This window comes from Nannobrachium achirus (assembly GCF_963921795.1).
Source record: "Nannobrachium achirus genome assembly, chromosome: 3".
Classification (NCBI taxonomy): domain Eukaryota; kingdom Metazoa; phylum Chordata; class Actinopteri; order Myctophiformes; family Myctophidae; genus Nannobrachium; species Nannobrachium achirus.
Genome location: NC_137812.1, coordinates 46168203 through 46188070, shown reverse-complemented (window position 1 = coordinate 46188070; position 19868 = coordinate 46168203). Strand labels below are relative to the sequence as shown.

General features: G+C 41.6%; 1 protein-coding gene across 2 annotated transcripts in view; it reads left to right on the top strand.

The window, feature by feature from the left end:
- Positions 1–4108: 4108 nt before the first annotated feature.
- The window catches only part of atf7ip (activating transcription factor 7 interacting protein), a 47116-nt gene continuing 31356 nt past the window's right edge, over positions 4109–19868 (top strand). The window contains exon 1 of one of the 2 annotated variants that reach the window (XM_080721534.1): positions 4109–4731. The gene's annotated coding sequence lies outside the window, so the exon portion shown is untranslated. Of the gene's footprint in view, positions 4732–19043; positions 19100–19868 lie in introns of those variants that run through there. The other variant, XM_080721535.1, reaches the window with a different exon arrangement.

The window sequence follows — 19868 nt, the reverse complement described above, 5'->3', positions numbered from 1 at the left end:
TTAGGCCTACATCTCCTTTCAATAGCAACGTTAGTTACGTTAGCAACTGCTGCTTTTCAGAAAGTTTACCTTCAGAGTTCAGAGTGAAAAAGCGCACAGCTGCCTCTCAACTGGTCGTTCGTAAATAAACCACACTGAATGCACTCTCAACGTCACCGCCCACTGCACTCATTACACTGAGCACACACCCGGTGCGCAATTCCGAACGCACCCTAAGAAAAAACCTTAATTGAAAATTTTACCGAATCGTGAGCTAAAGTAAAATAGAATACTGGATTTCAAGAATTATGACATTCCTTCATCTCTATACCATTTTTTGCCGAAAATAGACGATCTGGCGGGATAACATCAGATAAAAAGGAGCTTCAGGCAAAAGGGGGAGGGGGGCTGGAGGCTCACTTGTTTATCATGTATCCTGTATGGGTTCTCTCTCCTGATTGGACCAAATTGGTATCCCAACCTGGAAATGCATGTTTAAAGATCTGTCAGTTACTGAGCAAACACACTATAGCAACGCTCAGAATATAGGATACTGTATAGTTATTTACCACTTTATGTTAACAACGGAATTTCACTTACCCAACCTTTAATTACTCTGTGAGCGTTTACTGTATTCACAGGGTAATAAATACAAAAACCTCACATTTGTAATACTATTGGATTCATCTTTCCCAGCCATTCAGTGTGTTCACAAAAAGGGATCTTTGCATTTAAAAACAGGGATTCTAGAGTTACAAAACCCGGCCTTCAAGTGCAATGTGCAAATTTAGCGGTAATTGACACCAGTTGCCACAAGGGTGTATCACGTACATAAAATATTTGTGGAGAACATTCATCCCCTATGGGTGACTTGAGTAACTACATGTTTCCTTCTGCCATTTGAGACAACAAAATGGCTGTCGTTGTAAAATATGCATTAATATAATGGTTTAATGCCTTTCTGCAAACTTGTATTGACAATTACATTGTTTTTATCTATACGTGTAGGCCTATACTACACCCTCTTCTATAAATATAGTCTTGTGGGTGTGAGTGCGTGCGCACGCACACACACACACACACACACACACACACACACACACACACACACACACACACACACACACACACACACACACACACACACACACACACACACACACACACACACACACACACACACACACACACACACACACACACACACACTTTTCTCACATGCAGCAGTCAAAATCTAGAGTTACTCAAGTGTGTAGTGTATTTTGTTGTTGTTAGCTCTAACTGCAGCCAAAAGGGTTTGTCAGGGAGATGTCATTCTCTCGAGACAGAGTCTAGCTATAGTCTGTAGCTATAGCAAAGGAAGAGGGACAAACCGAGTGGGTGTTCCCTTTTCTTTGACGATGGCTTGCCAGATTGGGGAGATGTAGACCTACATGATTACATGAACAAATATAGTAACATCAAGCACATAAGCACATTGTTCCCTCTGCTGGTGACTTGGGTAACTACACCTCTCCTTACTTGGATGAAGCAACAAAATGGCTGTGCTTGCAATAATATAGGCCTACATGATTACGGCTCAAAATTACAGAAAATCTGTTTTAGAGAAGTAGAATGAGAATAGTATTTGAGCACAACCTATTTCCCTCGCCCCCCCCCCCTCCTTTTTTTTGTGTGTGTGTGTGTGTGGGGGGGGGGGGTGACAAAAAAGCATTTGTAGGCTATGTAATCTCATTTAAAACTCAGGATGCAGGATGTGCTTTTGAATTAGAGAAAGGCAACATTTATTAATCTCTCGCATACATAGCTCGACTAAATAAAGGCAGTATTTAATGTCACAGTACATTGGGCAAGTATTACATCGGGCAAGTGTTCGTCATTGTCTTCTTTAAACTCCACCCCCTGACTGATTCCCCTCCCACAGTCTTTATCTTTTGCAACAACATACACCCTTCCCCCTCCACCCACAAGTACATACCCTCTGTTCCTCCTTTTTTCCCGTGTGAATAAACAGTCTGTGAAGCTGTTTCAGTTACAGTGTATCTAGATAGACTAGTGTCCTCAAACATGAGATAAAGAAGTGCCAGTAGGTCACTGCAGTCTATGTTCAGAGCAGTGCAAATTATGAAGGGGGAAAAAAGTGGTGTGAGTGTGACTTTAAGGGGGAGGCCACTGGCAAGCACATAATCAGTGCCACTGCCACAGCCACTGGAGGAGAGGAGACTCAACGCTCGACCAGCACATGGCTGGTATCGTCTGCCAAAAAAACAGGATAGTCTCTAAAGACGTGCTCGCGTCCGATTGTTCTCAGTGTTATCCAATAGCGGCGAAGCAGCCATGATTGTTAGGCATGATCATTACACTCGCTTAAAGCCCCTTTTTCACTGACATGGACCAACACCACACCACTCCACACCGCCCACTTGTGCCAGATTTTCCACTACAATGACCTGCGTAGAGTGGTGTGAAAGCGGTACTAAACGTGGTACTAAAAAGTATCCAATCTATAGTAGGTCTGAGCTAGGCCAAACAGGGCCAAACACTTCATAATGACTGATCACGCACTGACTTCATTTAGACCACCAGGATAGATAGTTGTAATACATGATAATAGATTCTATTGTGTTATAACCACTATTATAATCTAATAGTGTATTATAATTGTCATAGTTAGTAATACATTAATACAAATGTATATTTTATTATAATCACAGTTAAAAGGTTGAATTACCGATAGGGGTACTTTTGTGTAATGGAAAATGTAGATATTTTTATGTGGTGCTGTGTGGTGTGGTGTGGTGTAGTGTAGTGTGGTGCTAAAGCTGCAGTCGAAAAGGGGCTTTACACAGATGGGGTTGAGATTGTTAGATCATGTGTGATCGGCCATACACATACAATTAATCGGCTCAATTAAGTGATAATACGTGGCCACTATTGGGTAATAAGTCTGTTCAACTTAGACAGAATACGTCAATTGAAAACGCAAATGAATATCACTTTGGGCTTTTTATTAAAAATGAATCGCAGGAATTGACCACCAAAGAAGCATATTTGTAATTATTTCCTTGCCACTGAGTGTCACCAAATTATAAAATCATACTATTCTGCCAGAAGCTCTAGGCCTAGCAGAATATATGCAGAGATGTGCGTACTGCGTACCTTCTCGTGCACTCAAAGTTCCTTATCATACTGTAAATACCAATTTTTGTATAGAAAGTTACCTGGTATGATCTTTAAGTGTACACGCCCATTGTCTTGTGTTATTTGTGCACTTGTGTGCAAGCTCATTTTGTTTTCAAATGCAAATTATTGAAATGTATTTATGCTTTTTTCTTAACAACAGTTAATAAAATCACTTTCTACACCAAGTTTATCAGTTTATCAGGTAGATAATTATGATTTATCAGTAAAATGTGTGGAGAACATAATCAAATTGCACCCCCTATTGGTGACTTGGGTAACTACATGTTCCCTGTAGTCACATGAAGCAACAAAATGGCTGTCCTTATGTAATACCTAATACACATTGATATAATGGCTGAAAAACTCTGTTATTGACAGTTATTATGAGAATATTGATTGACCACCACATTTCATACATCAAAGCAGAAAAGCATTTGTTGTATCATTGTTCCATATAGGCCTATGTATTTATCTTTGAGGCTACAAGGTGGTATTAATTATAAAGACTAGTCTATAAACTTTATCGCACACATACTTTTCCTTTAGCCTAATTAGTTAAGTTCACAGTTTGACAGGAACATTAATACATCACTGTATAGGTTACTGTATGTAAATCACAAAAGTATGTAGGCTAATAGGCAATCAACCAAAGGTTACACATTATCTGAGATTATTCTTTACAGTACACTATGTATGTATTATTAAGCCTACTGCCTACATATTCAGAGTTTAGACTGACATCGGTTTATGGAACCGATTTCATATCTCCATTCCAGTTTCAGGAGGACAAAGTGTTCAGAGACTGTTCTTTAGACTCCTCCCACTGACCGATTCCCCTCCCTCACAGTCTTTTTTTTTCTCTCCCTCTAAACACAAACTGCGCCCTTCCCCCCACAAGTTGCTTCTGCCCCATTTTCCTCTCCCCCTCGGCGCGATCGACCGACGATTCGGTCTGTGTGTGAGCCGTGAGGGTGTTTCAGCCGTCTAGCTAGACAGTCACACTAGGGTTGTTGTCGAGCAACCCTACATACAACTTTCACTTAGACCCGTCCAGAAACGCAGAACACGTCCTGTAGCCTATCTGCAAATACTCACCTTGTTCAGATCTAACTGCTTCAGCACCAGGATCGGTCAAAAGAGACTAAAAGTTGTTGGGAAAAACGTCTACACGACACGTGCTGTTTTTCCTGTGGACTGCTCTTCGTGGCTCAGCTCTCTGCTTTGCCTATAACCGCCCCCTCCCCCCCAGCGCTGGCTCACGTCTGGCGCGCTCAGGACGAAAAGAGGCGGAGTCTCCCTGTGCCGACCGACCGAGCCGACAGCCGAGTGTGTGTTGTGAGAAGAGTCGGACGGAACAGATCCTCGTGAGTGCACCGTCGGCAACGTCGTTTGTTGTGATGCACTATAGTCATCATACCAGAAATCACGAGTGAACCCCGGCCGCGTTGCATCAACACCCAATCACTTCGCTACTGTCACGTTTGAAACCAGGGTCCGGAAGTGTGCAAGGAGAAGGAGAGCGGAGTGCAGCGACGCGATTTCGCGGGGACCGTTGATCATCCAAAACCGGTAAGCAACCTATCAGTAAGCTGCTTGCATGCTAACATATTAGCATTTGCTTAGCCTGTGAATAAACACCATGGGTGCATGGGTATGTGTTATGCAGGAGTCTGCACACTGAAGGAAGATAATGAGCATGGTTTATTACTGAGTAGAATATATTTTCAATTTCATTGCAAGTCGGTAAGGTTATGTGTCTGTAGTGACCCCTGCTGGCCACAAATCAAGCAGGAAGAACATGGAAGCTAGCTGAGTTAGCAGTTAGCATACAAATGTACATTTCATTATTGCGAATTACATTTATAATTGGTTTCATCCATCTCTGTTCAAAATTAATGCTACATAGAACAATGACACTATGTAACGATGCATACGTTTTCCTTATTTTGTGAAGAAATGAATGCAAATCCAGCTAGCGGTTAATTCATTTGTCAATCATTTTCACACTGCTTTAACTTAATATTTATGATATTAAACAAATGTGTATTTATCAATATAACAGACAAAATTATAATTTTCCTAAAAATCGCACATGTGTGAAGTGAGCAGTGCTCACCTTGCATGGTATCAAACGACACACATGCATATTTCCTTGTTCTGTCTGTGACATAAAGGCCTGTCCATACTCTCTCCGAAACCGAACTTTTCGTCAAAAAGGTCCGGTTCAACTACAAAATGACGTCACTCTGAACTTCTGAAAAGCAACCCCAAATTAGAGTTCGGAAAGCTGCACATCGGAAAGTCGGAACTCTCCGACGAAAAGTTCGGTTTCCGAGAGAGTATTGACTGGCCTTTAGTTATCTCCATACATGGAGTTCCGTGCTCATATGGACATTCCATGCTCAGACGGACACTCATACATACACACAAAGCCAGATGTAGGAGCGGTTAGCACCGTTCAAAAATGCAAACCTGTAACCAGGAAATAATAAATTAAACTGTGTCATGAAAACATTTTCTCTCCATTAAACATGTATGTAGCGTTGATCACTACCACTTCTTCACTCTAATGCAGTCAACTGAGGTCATTGTCTATGACCTCAGTTATTTATGACGTCAATGCCATTTCAATCATCTGACTCATCTCCATATTTGGGCCCGACAAGACAAAGATCCCAGAAATGGATGGATGGATAGATACTACATAGACATTGCTACTCATTGAAGACTGTCCAAAATGTAGCTAGTTTTAACTATTAAAACAACCAAAACCAGGGGGTGTGGCAAACTTAATCTTTTATTTTCTTCTACCAGGTGTCTTGAAGTAATTAACTTTATTTTTAGTTAAGAAAACAAAACAAAGTGCAAATCACTTCCTCTGTAGTTTCTTAACTGCTTGATCATAGTAGACAGAGTGACATATGTATCCAATTGGAGTAATTTAAAACCTTTTGAAAAAAAGAAAAGAAAGGTATGCTTATTCAAGCTAAGCAACTTTAGTGTTCTGAACATTGTACCCCTCTAAGCCGACAGTGGTACAGTCCTGCAGTAATTTTCCATGCAGTGCTCCGGTCTAGGAAGGGGGTGTGGCCTAAAGACTGGCAAGGCTAGAGCTGAACTGTTTTTCCCCCCATCCTAGTCATTCTTATCCCTGTTTCTAGGCTGGGATATGCCTTTAATTGTTTGTTACAAAGACAATAAAAAGCTAAGATGTGGATGTGTTTAAGACAAACTGTCGTTTATAAAGACAACAGCCTTTTAGATTTTTGTTTGACAGTCCACAGACGCAAACTGTTTTAAGTTATGTCTCAATGAGATTTCAGTAATTGTGACCTTTGTTCCACACACACACTGCTGACCTGTGTAGAACCTGACTTTACGGACTAGTAGGACATGGTACAGACCTGTTTCCAGTTTCCCCTCCCCCACTTTATCTAGTGTGTCTGCTCACGTGGGACACTGTAACCCGACACTGCTTTCTCCACAGCAGAAAACCAAGCACAGGCTTGACATGCTCCTCCCACTTATTTATTTGCTTCAGCTTATGCTGGCCTAATGGGAGGTGCTATGTTCTGATTTTTAAAGGTTTAAATTTTGCCTATACTGTATGTCAATCGATGACAATTGTATATTGACTACATTTAATTTTCAAGGGCTGTTGTTGAAAACCTTTTTTTCCCTTCAAAGCTTTGGTGCAAATGACCAATGAGCTTCAACGCTTTATTTATTTATTACACGAATACTGCATTCTAATTACTAAGTTGAGGCATTCTGTGGTCTGTTATTTCCGAGTATTAGACCACTGCTTTGAAGTGAGAATGTGTAGAACTTGACTTTACGGACGAGTGGGACATGGTACAGACCTGTTTTCAGTTTCCCCTCCCCCACTTTTATCTAGTGCGTCTGCTCACGTGGGGCATTGGTAACTCGACACTCTGCTCTCTCCACAGCCGAAAACCAAGCACAGGCTTGAAATGCTCCTCCCACTTATTTATTTGCTTCAGCTTATGCTGGCCTAATGGGAGGTGCTATGTTCTGATTTTTAAAGGTTTCAATTTAGCCTATGCTGTATGTCGATCGATGAGAATTGTATATTGATTGCATTTCATTTTTAAGGGCTGAAAAAATGTTCGCTTCAAAGCTTCGGTGCAAATGACCAATGAGCTTCAAAGCTTGATATTTATTCATTTGTTTATTACACGAATACTACATTCTGATTACTCAGTTAAGGCAATCTGTGGTCTGTTATTTCCGAGTAATAGACCGCTGCTTTGAAGTGGGAATGTGAACACCTTACATTTTCCTATGTTATCAGTCAGAAAGAACTGATGTTCAATTTTATTGGTTTAATAATGTTAGCTTTGCGGCACATTGTACAATGTCCAGATTTTTAAATAGTGCTTTGTCTTGTAGTGAGACTGCAGCTAGTACACCTGTAAGCACACACCAGCAACACAACTAGAACGCTGTTCTTTCAGGCTGTATTAGTTAGGCTTCATCTTTCATCTGAGACTTGTGGGTTTGATTCAGCTAGACAACAACATTAATTGAATGTTTACAGCTCCATGTTTAGCTGTGCGTGCATTCCTTCTCTCCAATATGTGTGCGTGAGCTTTCTTTGGAGCTTATAGACAGAAACTTGCTACAGTCCTACTCCCCCCCCCACCCCCCCCCCCCCCCCCAATAACATTTGATTAATGATTTGATATTGATTACCATGGCAACAATCAAAACTGATGCACGCATGCCATTTTCTCTCCTTGCTGGGTTATATGGTCTGAAGAAGCCATCAAGTTGTTCAGATTTGATACTAGACAATTGAAGCCTCAAAGCATTTGAATCAGCCTTATTAAGTTATTAGGTATTGAATGCCATGTGTGTCAACATACTACAGGGTGAATTTTGGTTTCTGGTGATACAATTGATCAAATAAAAGAATAATAATAATAATTCTACCGCGTTATTGGTAAATGACTCACAGCTCCACAACCCACTCAATAAACATACATGATGCAAGACTGGAGCGTGTGTATTGTTGCCCCCGAATTCAACAGATGATTTTAATATCACTGCAGAAATCAATCTAAATCATTAAATATTTCAGAAAATAGAAAGCATATGTGAAGAAAGTTAGGTAATAAGTTGGGTGCACAAAACATTTGCCACTGATCAGTCCAGTGCTCTCACACACACACACACACACACACACACACACACACACACACACACACACACACACACACACACACACACACACACACGCACACACATGCACACACACACACACACACCGTCTTATAGGCGGCTAGCCTCACACACACACACACACACACACACACACACACACACACACACACACCCCGTCTTATAGACGGGGAGAGTGTTTTCTGCTGGTGTTTCAGTCCGAGTGTATCAAAGGGTGCGTTCGGAAAGGCGCACCGCGTGTGTGCTCAGTGTAGTGAGTGGCTAAACAAACCTAATCCTAACCCTAACCTCAGTAAAACTATGCCTAAACTCAACCCTAACCCTAATCTTAACCTCAGTAAAACTATGCCTAAACCTAACCCTAACCCCTAACCCCAACCACACCCGGTGCGCATTTCCAAACTCTGACTGAAACACCAGCAGAAAACACTCTCCCCTTATAGACGGCTAGCCTCCTATAAAGCCACACGTAAAAATGTAGCTGCTACTGAAAGTAATTACTAGAGTGTTTTTAGTCTTATGATACACAGGATCTCATGCAACTCTAATGTCAGTGTTTTGCAAACAAAAACGTAATTGTCTATGGCTCTATGCAGATAAATTTAGTATTACAATCAAAAGTAACAGGCTATAGAGATGTGCGTGACTATAGTCTATTTAACGGTCCAACCCCTACTAAATGTTTACTAAATACTATTAAATTAAATTGGCCTAAATGTCTTATATTTTCTAGTTAAAGTTATACAATGTAACCTTTTTTATAAAACAAATCTTAAAATTGTCCTAACTGTTAAATCGCTAAAGTTTTAGAACACCCACTCCGTTATTTTCAGCTTCTAAAGCCTTCTCTTTATATGTTTTCTGTGATCCTCGCCGGGGTCCGGTTTTCGCGGAAAAATTATCATACACTACCGGCCAATCACCGCGAGGGTTATACACTGCCGGCCAATCACAGCGTATCTTGCTGACTTCTCAGGAAGTAGCTTGCCTCAACAAAACAACAGCATATACTCGGGTGAAGGAGTCCGTTTCTCCGGAATGCCTGAACGCACAGGAACCAGGGACCCCTCTAAAGATAGATCTCGGCGAGGTGGAGGCAGACGCGGGGGTGTGAGGCCCGGTCCGCGGCGAAAAACGGCCAAAAGACGCGGACGCGGTTTGCTATAGAGCTACTGACCACTAGTTGAGCAACTTACACAGTATAGTATAGTACTTTGAAATATTTATTTATATAAATTATTATTAGTGCTGCCAGCAACAAACTAGAAGTGCGCAACCCGCTGTTTTGAACCATGATGGGGTTGCCATTGCAGTCAATTGGCTCATTTGGGCCATGGCCAGAGCCTTTTCATGGTGTGCCTTTAGAGATACTGTGTACCGCTTTGCGTGATTGTAGGGCAAAATCTGTAGGAGCAGCGTCCAAAGATTTGTTTTAGCAAGAATCGGCCTCATGTTGGCGCTAGAAGAGGGCCATGTGAGAAATGAGGTTGTGGTTTGTCAGCCAAGGGGTGTGTGTGCAAAGTTTGGCATGAATCGGGGAAACGGTGGCGGAGATATGATTAGGGGAAAATAATATTTTCTGAAGTCTATTTGGGAAAAATGAATGGGATTTCTATCTGTGGCACCACAAAATGGTTGCTATGGCTATGCCCTATAATGTCGGATCAATTGTACTTTGGAACGTACTTTGGATATGGTGTGCTGCCTAATGCTGCTTTTATGTGAACTTTAAACCCATTATAGTTTGGCAACTAACCTTTTGAAAAGTTGTTACATGCTCCTAATTATCCAGTGATTGATTGGAAAAGTTTGAAATTGATTTAGTCTGTGAAACACCTGATTAACTGTCAGACATTCAGAGCATTCAATAAAACCTGGGGGAAACTGACTTTATTACGCACCAGAAGTTGATTGCCTTTGTCTGTTTCTGCAACAAAACAAGGGGAACATTTTCAGAATGTTGATGTGCCCCAGACAGACACAGCCACAACTCCTCTGCCAATGGGGCTCAGCTCTTTTTGCACGGTAGGTTGTGCGTTGGCTTGCCGAGTGCAAGACTGTGTTTCGATCCCAGCTCGCGTCTAAATCAATCCCATCTGGCGTACTCGGCGAGGCATGGAAGAGGTTCTCATTCGAGGGACATGAAAGACGTGCGTTGTTGTGCGTATCATACTATCGTGAGCGGCACAGAGTGTAGTGTGAAGCGCGAGGATGCGCTGCCAAAGACTGGTGGGGTAGATGTTAGCCTCGCGTAGCCAGGCTTACTCATCTGCGAAGAGAAAAGCCTGGTTACGACCATAGGCTGAAACGGCATGAAACGGTGCTACTTCCGCCGGGAGAATTTCACCGGAAGACTGCAACGCATGACGTAACTTCCGTTGTCTGCAGATTCATGCCATTTACATCGGCTATTGTGGCCAGGGTGGGTAGATGTATTGCCCCAGACAAGACCTGGCCACAACAACTCGGGTTCACCCCTATTGGCACTGTAGGTTGTGTTGTTTTGCCGAGTGGGAGACGGGATCGTTCCCAGCTCGGGTCTAAAATCCCTACATAGAGTAGAGTTGTAGTAATTTGAGGGATTTTACGGAAAGACATTAACAGGTCCTCCTTTGTGACATTATGCTATGCTAAAAGTCTGCACGTTATACGGGCAAATACGAGTGATATGATATTCCTTCCTCTGCCGCCAATTCAACACACTCAACCGGGTGATGGAACCCCACTACTGCCAACGGCACAGGACACGATGCATAAACCTCAACTGATTCAGATACAGACTCCTTGGTATCCTGATTGCCCGACGACATCTTGGTCTTGGTGTCATTCTGGCATTCTACTTGTGCTATTGCAAAACCTTAGGGTCGATTCATACCGTTATAAGGACCCTAACTAATTTCGGTTCGGCAGTGTCCAGACCCAAATATGGGTTTCCCCTCCCGGTTCGGGGGGGCGTCAACCGACTTTAGTCGGCTCCACGGTGCTGCCAAAATGTTGTGACCTCCCGACTTAATTTCGGTACTTAGCGGTGTCTTCTCATTCATTCAGCCCGGCTTCAAGTGCATATTCTCGGCTGTGAATCCAAGGAAACAGCGGTCGTTTGGGAGGGAGACACGCCGACTTCTAAATGATTGTCGACGCCGTGTATTGAGTGTTTCATAGCGAATACAGACAGCAGCTGGGTCCCGCTCTGAGTGATGGCAGGCAGGCGCGCGCGTGACACACACACACACACACACACACACACACACACACAGCTTTGGTACATCTTGCTTCTCGCCGACCGCTTTAAAGAGAAAAGAAAAGCATAGACACAACTTTGCTAATGTTCCGTGTTGATAGGTTTTCCACGACGAGTTGTGACTGCGTGATGATATGCATGCAGCAAGAGAGGCGGCCGCGGCACGTCTATAATGTGAGCTTGTAGTGTGAGTGAGAGAGAGAGAAGAGACCTATGGATTAGACCCAGTGTCCCCGTCACTGGTGCGTGCTGCTGGAGCTGCCTGCTACTCAATGGACCTCCAGTCATTCAGCTTGCAGCGCGACTCCGCGAGGGTCAGCCAGTATCCGACTATCCGCCCTGCAACGCTCATTTCTCGGCCACACGTTGTCATGCCATGGACCTCCAATATTTACAAACGACTTCGGCACTAGCCGTTAAGAAAGTATGGATGAACTCCCCCCGAACCTAAATAATTTCGGGTCGGGGAGCACTCCCGAACCGAAATTAGTTAGGCCCCTTATAACGGTATGAAACGACCCTTACTCTGCTGTTACTTTTCTGAAATGTGTGACCCCCAGAATTAGAATGAACTTAATTGTCACAAAACCTTTATTGGTTTACAGGTTAGAACATCGTTTTTGGTCACTGTCTGTGGTATAATTCACAGATGGGTCCAAGAAGAAGAGCAAAAGTCTAAGACCAGCCTGACAACATGTGATCATGCTTTGTTCAGCAGTCTTGACTATAGCCAGTTTAGAAGCTGTTCATTAACCCACCACAGTCGTTGTAGGGGTTTAAACAGTTTGTGGCTGGGGTATGTGTTGCGTGTCCTTGATGATGTGCTGGGCTTTGACTACAAGCCGCTTCTTGTACAGTTCCTGTAGCACAGGGAGCTCGCACCAATTATTGAACGCCTTCAACTGAGCTGTTGTAAGTACAGTCTGAGGATGTGGTGTGCTTCCTTGAACTTATTATTATTATATACAGTTGCTGCTGAGCATTTTTCCTCTATTATATTCTGAGGTCCCGCTGTTTCAAGGTCCCAGTAGTCCGGTTTAGGCTTAGGGTTAGCATTCACCAGGTTAGCATTCACCAGCGTCGGCAGGTTAGCCTCGGACTACTGAGACCTCGAAACAACGGAATAACAACCTCGGAATAGCGCTAAGTGCCCGACGTTTACATTTTGGAACTTGAACTCGCTGACCCTTTCCACTGCAGCTCCATTGATGAGGATGGAACCATGATCTCTCCTTAAGTCCATAAGGTCTCTGGTCTTGTCAACGTTAAGGGCGAGTTGTTCTCCTGGCACCAGAGTGCCAGTGAGTTGATCTCATCTCTATAGGTAGGCAGGCTCGTCATTGTTGACAATCTGACCTATCACTATCACTGTGTCGTCTGCGTATTTGATGATGGTGCTGGAGTCATGTATGACTGTGCAGCCACACATGACAGAGAGATTCAGTGTGCCCTCCTTAGACCACATACAGATTCCAGGATATTCCGTTCTGGACCACTGCTAGTGTTACCAAAAAACATTAACGAAAGATACAAAGACTAATCTAATACCAGTAAGACGCCTCAGGGCGACAAGCGGCCATCTGGCCAGTGATGTATATCGGACCAGTAATCCATATATGGAGACCCCTGGTACCCATATATGGAGATCCATTCTATGTACTGTATATGGAGATCCATGTACTGTATATGGAGATATACTGTAAGAGCCCAAACATGCAAACAAGAACTCGGTTATTCGTTATGTGAAAGTCGTATGATGTCTATGACATCTGACATCATACCCTTTTATGCTCATACATGGAGATCCCTTTCTGTAGAACCAGCCACACAGTTATGGGCTGTCTTGGCCATCTGTCTTGGCCATATATGTTATATGGCCGATGTGGCCTCCATATATGGGCATTCCCATATGAAGTCCTGTTAGATGGCATCAGGGAACTCCATGTATGGGCATAAAAGGGATTCTGTTAGTGTGACATCACAGTGAAGCCAGAGCGACAAACCCATTCTGTTAAGTGGTTCCCCCGACATTACAGTGATGTCAGAGCATGATGTCAGAACGACAAACCCATAGACCGTAAAAAAGTGTACATGTCCGGACGGACGTGCTGTGACGGTTCTGATAGTAAACTGCGACCTGCGGTCACAATAATACAGTGATGTTGTTCAATGTGAGGTTTTCAATGACGTGAGTCCCGGGACTGGTGGTCATTTGAGTCCGTCCCACTAATCTCTGACGTATGCCAACAGTTGCAGAAGCATTAACGAGTGCCAACGAGTCACACCTGCCCTCTGCAGTGCTCAAATTTGAAAGTGGCTGGAGTCTGTCTCTTGAATATGATGGAATATGAGCTTATGTTTCATATATATCACAGTATATACAGTAAGAACTCCTGTTAAAAAATAATCATGTAAAAAAGAAAATACAGATATTTCCCGATATACGTTTTTATGTTAATATTGACCCGATAATACTGGGAGGCCGATAATATTGGACACTCTAGTCTGCATTATGACGTGGCAACTCCAAGAGGCAAATAAAATGGTGTCGACACGGGACAGAGAGTGTGGAGTCTGTGGACTGTAGTAGAGTCAGACATAAAACAATAGCATCATCAAACTTCGAATCTTGATATAATAATTATTGGGAGATATATACTGGTACCACACCCTCGGGATACACAAATCGATCGGTAAGGCAGTTCTCAAGATACGCTAAGAAAGACACACACACACACACACACACACACACGAACAGAGATTTGCTTAATGTATAGGAGGATATAGAAAAATATGTAGTCGCTATGGCAATGAACAGTGGCCTTTTTAGTGCCATGTGAATTTTTTGTTTTTTTCCCCCCTTAACTCGGGCACAAATAATCCATATTAGCGACAAAGATTGTGTCGAAAAACATTTATACATTCAACTTAGTTACTAATGGCAATGTGAAGAGATTAATTTAATCGAATGTAAGTTAATTTAAAAATCCATTGAAGTGTCGCAGAATTTAGCTAGTAAAACGCGTTTTCCTGTCACAGCTGTGCCAGTAACCATTTTGAGTTGCACCATTCAACGCAAGCATTCAATGAAGTGGCTGATGTGGAAAGATATAGTGTATGCAAGGGTTGAAACACAAATAAATATTCAATTGAAAATACCAGATAATCATACCTAACACTACATGAGAAAACCAAATGATTGCTTTATTATACATTTGTGTTTTCAGAGAAGAGTAAAGATGCATTTCTATTAATGCTTATTGAAATCAGCGTTATGCTATATCTATGCAATGCAGAAATTATTCTTTACTTTGTCTTGACTAAAGTAAATGTCGTAATCTATCCTTAAAGCACTTTCGAGTATGTAGCCTTGCCCAAAATGAACGGCTTGTTTTTCATGGTAAAGCTTAACATTATTTACCCAAACCAATGACTGGATCCATGTAAATATTCATCTCCTCTCAGTAGTGCAAAATGGTGTTTAACTTAGCATTTTAGATCAGCATGAGTATAGAGGTGCCGGTTGAACCTATCATTACTTTTTTAGCTCCTCCCCTGGATGGAGCACCCTTCTGCTGGAATGGTTTAGTCCATGCTGAAAACCGAGGATGTGGGATGGAGCACCCTTCTGCTGGAATGGTTTAGTCCATGCTGAAAACCGAGGATGTGCAACAGACTGTGCTGAGTGGGGGAGGGGTGTTAGCGTTCTGTGTTTCCATTTCTGATCGTGCTAGAGCTTAGGTGAACTGATTAAAATCTGTTGTGCCTACATTGATACATTGTTTTGGGATTGGGAATCAATTAATATGAAATATTTAGTGGAACTGCTTGTCAATGTATTGACACATTTCACAAGGATATATATTTTTGTTGAATCGGGGAGTCCAGGTAAAATTATTATTTATTCGTTTTTTTGTGGCTTGGTAAAGATTTTTGGCTTTTTGTTGCCACCAGAATGGTTTCTCTCAGCTGTGTACAAGTAAAGAATCTCTATGCTCCTGATTCAGATGTTGGCTGCTGGCTCAGCCACACAGACACACATCCCCCCTGGCCCCCTCCCCTTTCCCTTCCCTTTTCTCCCTCTGCCTAGATCTTGTTAGCCTTCAACTGCTAGGGGAAACAAATCACGCGTACGTTCTCTAGGGCCTTGAGAACGGCCTAGAGTCTAGGCAGCGTTAGTCTGGCAAAGCGTCACTTTAGTCATACAGTACACTGTATATCTTTCGAAGAATACTTATTCTTGACTATAGCTTGCCGGAGATAGAGAAAGCACATTTATTTGTGGGTGTTTTTTAATGCACCATATAATCTGAATTTCTAGATAATATGGCATATTTTCTAATATTTATTATTTTATGACATTTCAGCTAGTTTAATAAAGAATCTAGGATATCGACCGACAAAATATTACCTTATGTTAGCTGCCCAAACGTCAAAGTAAACCACCTCCCTACTCTTGGGCTTTAATACTGAATTTCATTTACCTGTTCATGGATTCCAGTGGGAATATTTTCATGATACAGCAGGTGTAAAACTGATAATATAGAACAGATATGCTGTTTATATCTACTCCCTGTATGGAAAGGGAAGGGGGCGAGGGGTACTTATAGATGTTAATGTTGGTTGACTGGCAAGAATCATACAGTAAACATGGGTTTTTTATGTCATTAAAAACAAGCAATAGCAAAAAGTGCAATCAATTTAGAAAAAATATGTGCATGATACGCTGTGATAAATTAGTTAACTATGTTAATTAACTATGTTAAATGATAAACAGTAAACGGTAAGCAGTCCTCCACTGCTCACCCAATAAATCAATGTACAAACATGATTTGCTTGGGAGCTAGTAAGACATGTGCCCATGTGAAACTGACATAGTTCAAAATAATGCTGCATTGCTGTAACTTTAAATGATAATCTACTGGATATATCGGTTAGCTTCCAGATCTGAGGCAAGCTGGCCACAGCAAAACAGGTGGCCATTTTGTGTTGCTGCAGTGAATCCAGATGCAGCCCATGTGAGTGGGGGAGGGGAAGAATGCGCAATGTGCGCAGTAGCATTGTAATACAGGCTCAACTCTCTTCGGGGTTCAGCCTCTAACACTGGAAAGATTTATGAAAAATTATCAATACTAATGTTATTACCTGATCAAATGTATTTGATTACCAGTATTAATAGCAGATTGCTTAGGTAGGACACTAGTGTCATGATATGACATGACATGACATGACAGCCACCTATCTACTCTGTATCAAGTGTATCATCAAGCAATTGAGCCATAAATTCAGATTAGATTAGCAATATAGGCCTAGGCCTACATTGAGCTTCACAATTGCAATTTATGTTGTAAAGAAATAATGCTTATTGATATGCAAACAAATCCAGGAGGTCAGCTATAAGTAGATTTTCAGCTTTCTTTTAACTAACTCACTGGTAAAGATTAAGTAAATATTAATTCAGGAATATTAAGATATTTACCAAAAATATTATGTTTAAAGATGGATGGGGTTTCAAAAAGGATGGGGTTTCTGGGGCACTAACAAGTGCTTAGCATGCAGCATAGCAACAAGGGTGGCCATTTTGAGTTGCTGCAGACATGGAATGTGGATGGAACCATTTGGGCTGCAATGATGACTGAGAGAGAAGAATGTTACACACAAACAGTGTTTATATCTCAGTGTAATACAAATCCCATTTATCTATGTTTCCTTGAATATTTACAATTTGTATCTATCTCCAAAAACGTAAAGTTCAGTAGGCTATCCACCTGTTTCCGCGGGAGTTTACTGGAGATTATTTGGACCACACTTCCGGTTTAAAGGACAACTTTAGTTTTTTACAATAAGGGTTCATATTTTAGATTGTAATTAAAGAATATAAAAGATGAGTGTTAAAATTAGTTCATTTACTTCTTTCTATTGTTTTAGCGATTCTTATTTCAGTGGTTGGGGGCATGCATACAAGTGGCTAAATATGTCATTTTACACAGAATAAGCCCATTCCCAAGACACAACGCAACCTTTCATGGTTGGATGTGACTTATGGGGGCTAGAAGTGCTACTGTAAATAGCAATAAAGAAACTGCTGGCTTATTGTGTCTAAAAAGACATATTTAGCCACTTGTACGCATGCCCCCATGCGTACGCATGCCCCACATTTTACCACACTAAACACGATAAAACAATAGAACGAAGCAAATGAACACTTTAACACTCACTTTTTCTTTTCTCTAATTACAATCTAAAATATGAACCCTTGTTGTAAAAAAACAAAGTTGTCCTTTAACAGCAGACATACAAGCTCACGTCGCGTCGCAGATGCAACCCGTTGTGAGCTTGTAAATCCCACTCGGCTGCGGCGCCGGAAGCTCGGTACAACGTCTGCGCAATGCACTATGGGGCGTTAGAAACCCGTGGATATATAATGTTTCATCTGCCACAGGTTACACTGACATTTTAAAGGAGTAGTTCAACCCCAAAATGACTTTCTTTTTATCGATTACTCACCTCATGGAGAATTGAGTTGAATAGTATTTTTTAGTTTTTGTCACATTCCTAAGCCAATAATTTGATTATAATAAATGTACCCCAATTGATTCCAGATGGAGACCCAAAGGCATTTGGGTCTCCATCCGGAATCAATGGGCCTACAAGATGTCTCCAAATTATTGGCAAAGGAAATGCGACAAAAACAAATAAATATTATTGAACTCAAGTCTCCATGGCGTGAGTAATCAATAGGAAAAACTTATTTGGGGGGTGAACTTCTCCTTTAAGATTCAATAAGCTATATAGACATTTTATGATTATGTAGTTCCCCCTCTTGTGTGGAGAACCCCCCCTCTGCTAGAATGGTTTGGTCCATGTTGTTTGGCACCTCTGCATTGTGGGAGAGGCTTCGTCTAGCTTTGACCCACCCCCGCCTGCATGTGAGAGAGGCTCTTCTGGTGTGGGGGATGGGATGTGCTCAGGAAAGTGTGTCAGGGAGTGTGCACTTCTGGTCTGGCTCTTCGCTGCTAGCTAGGCTTTGTCTGAGTAAAGTGCACGCATATTGTAGGCTACTGCGGAAATAGCTGTGAAATATTAAAGCTGAGCTTATGCTTTTTAGTTAGCTTTGTAAGTAATGGGCTAATCTTTGCATACATTCTCATCAGGAAGAACAGAAGTGCTTTACACATAATGCAGTATCAACGTGGCAGTTTTGCACTATGTACAGTAGGTATCCCTGGGCTATTTTAAAGTCGGTAACTGTTCGCTTTTGTGGCAATTATATATCCACAAAGCTTATATAAAACCGACCCCTTTGCAATGAGTCTGATGGAACAGTCTATGAAGAGCTCCTCCCCCTTTCCCTTCTGCTTTTCCCCCTGGCCTCACTCTAGTCTGCATCTATGGCCTCCTTGCCATGTGTTCCTTTGATCAGCATAACAGAACCTTTGAATGACATCCAACGGAAGGCCTTCCGCCATCTTGCAATTCCTCCTGTCAGAGGTGAACCTCACTTCATTTTGAAAGCATATCTTATTTTATTGATTGTTAATTTGACTTGATGTTAAACAAACTTGTTTGTTAAATTGCTAGCATAAAATGCTAATCTTTTTTTTTTTTTCTTTCTTTTTTGTTTAGATTTTAATTGTTGAGTGTATTTGACATTTGTTCAAGGTCTGTGCATAAAATAACAAATGGTTAAGGCAATTAATGTAGCCTATTTGTGGAATGGAAAACAGTGGCACAATACTTCTTTTAAGGAAGATTGTTTTCAGCTGTGACCACACAACTGTCGCACTGGGCGTCACCCTAAAAAAAAAGAGAAAAAAAAGGGAAAACAGGTACTGACGACATAGCACAGATCTATATCTCTGTATGTCTGTCTGTACTTCGCATATCTCCAGAACTGTTCATTTAATCATACTTGGCTGGTGTAGGCTATTGCTGGGCAGTAGGCACACTCTGAAGTAGGCGTGCAAAAGTTACCTTATCAACATGATTGATTACATTTTTTTTTTTTTTGAATTAAACAAATCAATTTTTCGGATTTTGTGACATGTGCGCTTGTATATCTGCTGTTTTGCTAAGTACCGGTATATAGGGCTTTTGTGGTCAATCAGACTAATGATTTAGTAAATTATAAAAATAATTTAGATTGTTTTGCATCAGTTCGTTGTTATATATAAACATAAAACATGCTCCAAGATTGGTTGGTTAATCGAAAAAGTAACCGATGGAATAATCGCTAAGAAAATAAACTGTAGTTGCAGCC